This window comes from Leptinotarsa decemlineata, unplaced genomic scaffold (assembly GCF_025532065.1).
Source record: "Leptinotarsa decemlineata unplaced genomic scaffold, Ldec_3_MD MMD2_tig00078422_RagTag_RagTag, whole genome shotgun sequence".
In the NCBI taxonomy this organism is placed as follows: domain Eukaryota; kingdom Metazoa; phylum Arthropoda; class Insecta; order Coleoptera; family Chrysomelidae; genus Leptinotarsa; species Leptinotarsa decemlineata.
The window spans coordinates 13,904,610-13,913,273 of NW_027412747.1; positions in this window are offsets into that span (position 1 = coordinate 13,904,610).

An 8,664-nucleotide genomic window follows, 5' to 3' on the forward strand; every position below is an offset into this window, starting at 1 on the left:
TGTAAATTGTTTCGATTTCTTCAAAATATAATTCAGACAACTCAATTAATTCGACAGGTAGGTACGCTAACACAATGAAAATTTGTACTTTCCTGTTTTGATAATTTTTGTATTGCCGTTATCCTTCTTTCAAAGCTTATTTCTCCCTAATTAATTATAATTCGTAATGTGATATATAAAAATGAATGTTTTTTGGTTGGTTGGTTGGTAAGTGATAAACTTCTACATCGCTTAACCGATCGTGATGAAATTTGACATGTATAAGTAATTTTTTTATAGAGAGGGTTTTTAGGCTATCAATTTTTCTGTAACTTGCCACTAGATGGCGCTGTAGAACAATTTGTTGAAAGCACTGTTCTATAATGCTGCGCACGCCTGAGTTCGTTGATTCTGATTCTGTCAAAACATTGGAACAGCAGCGATACATCAACATAGTACTAGTATTTTTATAATTCTCAATCCTGAAAGTAACAAAAAAATCAGTTTTTGGTCAAAATTCAATTGCTGTACAATTTGTAATGATCAAATAGCATCTCAATTCTTTTACCATCTAAAACGCATACTCTTTGTTTGGTTTCTGTAGCAGGAAAAATGAATGCGTTGTTGATATCTGTTGATAACTGTCAGACGTTTATGAACATATCAAAGATGTATTCATATGATGAAAGGACTCATATGCCCACTCATATTAGTTATACAAAATCAAATTGAAATCCTCTTTTGACTAAGAAAATGTCTGTTGAGCTATACGTATTCCGAACATCCAAGTGTTAAGACGCTTAGAAAGAAATTTGAGGGACTATGGTGCATTTGACAGAAAGAAAACAAGAAAATGTGTGGTTACTGGAATTGTGAGAAATCAATTAAATGTTATGGGTAAGCAAATATTGCCAAATGGAAATTTACACAGTAAAAACATCTTTTTTTTTTATTTGGGATTGGCCATTTACAAAAATTATGCTAATAAAGATTGTTCTTTACGAGAAATTGCCCACAAAATGGGGATTTCTGTAAAATCCACCAGAATTATTCTGAAAAAGAACAAATATAAATGTTACAGAACACGCAAAGTTCATCACCGCAATGAAAGCAATTACAGAAGGAGAGTACGATTTGCGAAGTGGTTAAGACGTAGAAATAGGAATTATTTGTAAAAATATAAAATGGACGGACGAATCAAAATTCACCAACAATGATTGGTTCAACAGAATTATTCATTATAAGTAGATAATACAAATGAATATTTACATAGGGGAACTAATTTCCAAGAAAGGTTCGCAATAAATGTTTGGTTGGAAATTGTGGAAACAAACATCCTTGGCCCTTTCTTTTACGATGATCATTTGAATAGTGAAATGTATCTCCATTTTGTATTCAATGAATTCGATGGCTATTCAGATGAATTGCCAATGAAAATCCACCATGAAATGCAATATTTTTAACAGGACAGCGTTTCTCCCCATAATGCAGCAAAAGTTAGGGTACATTTAGATGCAATATTCCCAAGAAAAAGGATTTGAAACAATGGACCAATTAACTGACCAGCTCGATCCCAAGATCTTACTCCTTTAGATTTTTTGTCTGGGGATACATAAAGGATAAAGTATTTTCAACACCAAGTACAGATATCAACCATCTCAAACAAAAGATAAGAGAGAGATACATGTATTAGTATTACACCTATTATGCTAGAAAATTGCCACAGATATTGTCTGGACTGACGACTTATATGTGCATTCGGAAAAGAGGTCTTCAATTAGAGCATTTAATGTAGATTGCCATGTAGCTTTGATTTACCGTATTGGTTTCATTTTTCCCGAAAGGTCATAATGAAATAAATTGTTTTTCTCTTTGATTCTTGTCACTGATGATTGTGGTTATTTCAAATAAAACGCTATAACAATATCGAATGTGATATACCCTCAGATTGTGAATTTATCGCTTAATCAATATCTGTAATGAAAAAGATTGGTCCTTATTTAAAAAAAAATGGATGGTGGCCATGTCGACATGAAACATTTTATCGAATATTCATTATAACATCGTCATGGTATATTTCAAATACAATAACATTTTCCTTTTCTATTTTTTGTTATTCTCCGAAAAAAGAAAACGAAAATTTGCATTTTGGTTTTCTTATAACTCGAGAAGGGCGAGAGTTCCCGTAAATTTTTTTCGACCATTCTATTATCACCAATGACAGTTACCTTTTTTCCTATTTATTGAACATTGTACCCCAAATGATGGAAGATATTCCTGATGTTCCATCTTTCAATAATATTACAGAAAATGATAAGTCGCTATACTTAAAAAAAGTTACACCAAATCATATCATAGAATTAGGACATGAAATGAAAAATGGACAAAGTAGTGGAGATGATGAAATACCTACTTCACTAATGAAAGAGAATATGGTTAACATAAAAGAAGTTCTATCTTATATCATAAACAACTCTTTGAAATTTGGGATATTTCCTAAACAACTGAAGCTGTCTTTGGTGAAACCTATTTACAAAAAGGGTGATGTGGAAGTGATGGAAAATTACAGACCCATAAGTATACCACCAAGTTTTGCGAAAATATTTGAATTGGCATATTGTACACAATTAATTGACTTCTTTAATGAATGCAACATGTTTAGTAAAAATCAACATGGGTATATACAAGGAAGGTCAACAATGTCGGCCATTTTTCAGTTCCCTCAAAATATATTATATTTCATGGAAAAAAAGTCACTAGCCTTGGGAATGTTTTTGGACCTTTTTAAGGCTTATGATTGTTTGGATAGAAACCTGTTGATGGTTGAACTAAAGAGATATGGTGTTAGAGGGAATGCTCTGAAATGGGTTAAATCTTATCTCACTGAACGAACTCAAAGAATGTGCATTAAGAATCAAGGAAAAATGTATAAATCTGAAATATCATCATCAAATATCGGAATACCACAGGGTAGTATTATCGGTCCAATATTTTTCATAATTTTCATGAATGATCTATGTGCAACCATTATTGAAGAAGATCAGTTTATTACAAATTATGCTGATGACACAAACCTTTTATGTGGAGGTGACAATTTTCCTGATCTTATGAAAAATGCAAGTAATCTATTTGGCGGTACCAAACATTGGTTTGAAAGTAATAAATTGATTTTTAATGAATCAAAAACTAATACGATCCTGTTTCGTCCAAGACAGCTACAGATAGAACGTCTATCAAGCATAAATATGAAAAATAAAAAGAGAGAGATAGCTCCTTGTACTAAATTCTTAGGTGTTTACATTAATGAATATTTGGGCTGGTCTGAGCAAATAACAAAATTATGCATGAAACCAAATTCAGTCGTGTTTGCCATGAGAACTCTCAATAGATTTCTAAATTTCAGTTGAAGCAGCTGCTAAATATGGCATCATGTTTTGGGGAAGCAGTTCTGATACGGAAAAAGTGTTTATCATTCAGAAGAGAACGTTAAGAATAATCTTGAATATGCCGTATAGGGAATCATGCAGAAGTATTTTCCGATCAAACAATATATTGACCATTTATGCAATTTATATTTATGAATGTTCAATGTTCTTCTTTAAAAATAAATCTTTGTTTATTATAAATCACATCCCTCACAAATATGAAACTATAGGACTAGAAATATCAACTACCCTGTTCACAGGCTCACGGTAACTGAAAATAGCCCACAATACATGTGCATAAGATTGTTGAATAAATTACCAGATAGAATAAAAGCATCGGTCAGCATCAATAAATTCAAAAGAGAAATAAAAAAGGTACCCATACATCTGGAACCTTATAATATTGCGGAGTATTTTAATCATAATTTATAAAATTATCTTCATTTATGCATCTTATATTTCTATTCACGCAAGATTATTGTGTCTTGTAACCCTCAGTGACGTCATTTCATTATATATTGTCATTATATGTTTATTGTATTGTTGACATTCTGAAATGAAGATTATTATTATTATTATTTAATCGTCTTCGTATCTGTTACGGTTCAGAATATAGCAATGTTACCACATGATAAAAGAAACGGCCTGTATTTATGTTGCAGACTTTTCGGTTTGTTTGCTTCAAAGCAAACATTGTTTTCAGATGAACCATGAATCTTTATTTTCGATGCAATTCTATAATTTTCTTCCATGAAAACTACTCGTATGACTCATTCCGCGTCAATAAAGATTATTAAGAGCAGCGGAGCATAAAAATATGAAGTCAGCATAGAGACGGGCACACACCGACAGCGAGTCCGAGTTCTTAGTAAAGCCGTTCAAGTCCCAGAGGAGAGATTCAAGTATATGTCGTCGTCGTCTCCCTAGTTTCCTTCTGCCCAGAGGACGGATCCCAATAATCTGCTGAGGTTTCCAATCCGATTTAAAGACCCGCCTTATTGCGTTTCTGATACGAAAGATTGTACTCAGCGATATTAGGCTATCAAATATGTACACTTCCCTGGGTTTCCTTTCCAAATTCATTCAGCTGTTTATAGTTCATTCGATTATAGATGGTTAGATGTTTTAATTTACGAATTATATGGTATACATTTTAATGATGATCGAATGTTTGTCATGGAGAAGTCTCAAGGGTATAGAGCGGAATTATATTTCGTAATTCGAAAATCAACGTCTCCCGATGGAATTTCCGGAAGAGTATTATGATAAATCCAAAACCGACTGCAATAATATAACAATCCATTTTTCATTGGCTCTTCAGAGTGTTTTACCTTCTAGAATCTAAAAAATTTAAATTGTGTTGAAGGTGCAGAGCAAAGTATTTTTCACAATGAAAATTCACTATTCATCAATAACTTTTTATATTCAATAAAACTGACTATCAAAAATCGAAAAGGAATTGTACCTACGCATACTCACCCTAACGCTTTGGAAGCTGAAATCTGCTTCTGACTTCAGAATTGGAAAAAATCGAATGTAACACATGGACTGAAAAGTCCTGGGCCTAAGAAAGAGAACGCTTTTTTTTTGTTCAAAATTGTCGATATATTCATCAACGCGATCTTCATCAAGAGACACATAATTATTCCAGCGCCGCTCCAACATTTCAATACTACATTTGTAGAATGATTTATCTTTCGCCTCAAATTTTCATGAGCTAGCAGCCAGTAGTCGCTGGGAGCCAAATCTGGCGAATGCGGTGGTTTAGTGAGTAATTAGAAGTTCAATTCATGTAGTTTTGTCATTGATCTGATTGACTTGTGACACGGTGCCTTGTACAAATGAAAATAATTTTTTCTTTGCCATATGCGGTCGTTTCTTCGTACAATTTTGGCCTTCAAATGCTCTAATAACGTACTGTCGATGGCATTTTCCTTCTCAAGATAGTCGATGAATATGACATAATCTTTTTAGATGAATGTTATGCTTTCGGGCGTTTTGGACCAGGTTCACCAGTTGCTCTCTGTCGCGAAACAAAACTGTTTTTGAATTTCGCGAGCTCCAGTACAAGGACCGCCCACTCAGAGTAAATATCGAGAAAACATGGAAAAACGTTGGTTTTCCCAGAATATTTTAGCCTAGTTTTGAGAATTAAGATGTGAAATATCGATTCCCATGTGGTGAGAAAAATCTTTTGCAAGATTAGTAGCCTTCGCCAATTTTTTAAATAGGGAAAAAGTTGATTTTATAGAAAATTGCCTTTTCAGTTATTTAGATAAGGAAATCGTGCTTTCTTCAGAGGAGTATCGATAGCGATTCTTAACAGCTTCCGATTCACACCTCGATCACGTTTCCAGTGCTCGCGGTTCAATTCTAATTAGCATTTGAGTTTTGAAAAAAATTACATTACAAAAAAATCAAACGCATTTTTCAGTCGCAAGGACTGAGAATATCGAGACGCGGCATGAGGCTTTTTGGCTCAGGACGTCGAGTTCTATATGAAATTGGGGAAAATGAAAATTTAGAAGTTTCGCGATTTCCCGAAAATTTCCTAGTGAAGCCGAAGACTGATTTCATTTATCGTATAACGCAAATTGAGGAAGCGAGACGATGTATGGAAAAATGAGATACAAATAGCGGCAAATAGACGTCAATGGAAAGTAGTAGAGCGGTGTTTTTACTTCAAAGACCAGCGCCTATATAAAAATAAGTTGTAAAAGCTGGCAAATGCATACGAAATGAGTTTTTTTTTCTTTCACGTATAGTCAGTGGGCATACTTGAAGACTGGCTATAAATCAAATCATCTAAAAGAACAATTCGTTCAGGCCAGTCTCAACACCCTACACAGTAGGTTAATGGCCTGACACCTATCAGAAAACAACTACTCCCCTGGCTAATACCACGAAGGGCGTTGGATTATATCCGACAGGTGTCAGTGCAGGATTCTTCACTGAAGTTATTCCTGCATATGCTGTTGGCGATACAACTGCCGCAATAGATTTTCAATTATTGGAACACACTTGCAGACCGGTTTCGGGCTGTTTGGCCACTCGTCAGTGCAAGGTAGTGTATATCATCAACATGAAGTCGATGATTTCCGATAATTGAAAATCGAATTCCGTCAGAGTATCATTCCTCGAACTAAGCTGAAGACTACAACAAACAACAGGTTTGTCGTTGCTCCATCTGCCTGTGAACGAGGTAACCAACTGCATATCCAAATTTGCCCAATTCCTCGTAAAAGGAAAGAAATCTTTCACGTATAGTCAGTGGGCATACTTGAAGACTGGCTATAAATCAAATCATCTAAAAGAACAATTCGTTCAGGCCAGTCTCAACACCCTACACAGTAGGTTAATGGCCTGACACCTATCAGAAAACAACTACTCCCCTGGCTAATACCACGAAGGGCGTTGGATTATATCCGACAGGTGTCAGTGCAGGATTCTTCACTGAAGTTATTCCTGCATATGCTGTTGGCGATACAACTGCCGCAATAGATTTTCAATTATTGGAACACACTTGCAGACCGGTTTCGGGCTGTTTGGCCACTCGTCAGTGCAAGGTAGTGTATATCATCAACATGAAGTCGATGATTTCCGATAATTGAAAATCGAATTCCGTCAGAGTATCATTCCTCGAACTAAGCTGAAGACTACAACAAACAACAGGTTTGTCGTTGCTCCATCTGCCTGTGAACGAGGTAACCAACTGCATATCCAAATTTGCCCAATTCCTCGTAAAAGGAAAGAAATCTTTCACGTATAGTCAGTGGGCATACTTGAAGACTGGCTATAAATCAAATCATCTAAAAGAACAATATGTTGATGATATACACTACCTTGCACTGACGAGTGGCCAAACAGCCCGAAACCGGTCTGCAAGTGTGTTCCAATAATTGAAAATCTATTGCGGCAGTTGTATCGCCAACAGCATATGCAGGAATAACTTCAGTGAAGAATCCTGCACTGACACCTGTCGGATATAATCCAACGCCCTTCGTGGTATTAGCCAGGGGAGTAGTTGTTTTCTGATAGGTGTCAGGCCATTAACCTACTGTGTAGGGTGTTGAGACTGGCCTGAACGAATTGTTCTTTTAGATGATTAGTTTTTTTTTCGTTTTGCAGACATCCGAATTTGGGTCAGGCAAATCGTGCGGTTTTAGCGATCGCCGATTGGTTGAGATGAGCGCGGAAGAGAGTTCGCTTATTTTGTATAAATATACGAACGTCCGAGCAAAGTTAGTTAGTTGACTTATGAACGTGATCCTATACCAGTCGTCTTGAAAACTCGAAGATTTCTCGAAGGTTTGAAGCTACGGTTGAATTTTATTAAATGAATTCGTGTCTCAGTCAGGACTGAATAGAGACAAATTGCGAAGTAGGAGTCTTCAGGAATCTGCGATGGTTGGAATTCGAGGTATTTTTGGATTGTGGAAACTCTGGGACTTAACAGAGATTATACTGGAGCAGATTACTTGTTCGATGATACATTGAAGTGATTAATCATACCTTACGTCCGTTCAGGTTCCTTTTGGCACCCCGCCAGAGGAAAGCAGCACAAACCCTGCAGAGAAAGAGCAGGATCCTACTAAAGTTGCTTAGGCTCAGGTACCCTGTGAATACCAAACGGTATCAACGGAGCAGAGGCATATTATCGAGCTTGAATTTGAGGGTCAAGACATCATTAGTCATGTCCTTCGGGCGAACGACTCAACTTAACCGTTGGAAACCTCCGGAACTTCGATACCCTTCTGCCTTATCCTGCGAGCGGCCCTCATCCTAGGGTGCAGTTCAACCGTTAGGTTCCTTGTTCCTAAATCACAAGTCCAGTTCACCCTGTAGGCCTTGGATAGGATCCAAGGGTGAACTTAAAACTATTAGATATTCGTGAATCCTTCCCTCTGACTATTTCCTCGTCAGAGCCATTTTAGGGAAACTAGGGCAAAAAACGCACGAGCGCAGCTTGTAGAAAATACACCAGTGACACATCGCGAGACCACAAGTTTCGATCGAACCATTTACCCGTCAGACACGGTTAGCCGCCTGAGTGCGACTTCAACGAACAGACGCGGAACCCTCCAGGATCTGTTTTTACGGGAAACAGTATTCCGAGAACTCCAGTAGAATCAGCCAGTCCGAGGCCAGATTCTACTTACCGAGTCTACGAGGACATCAGTACCTCTCCCTTGGTCACAGAGCGACAAACCCTGGGTGGTTTTTTAGCAAGTCGAGTAGCTAGAGAACTCGATATGTCACA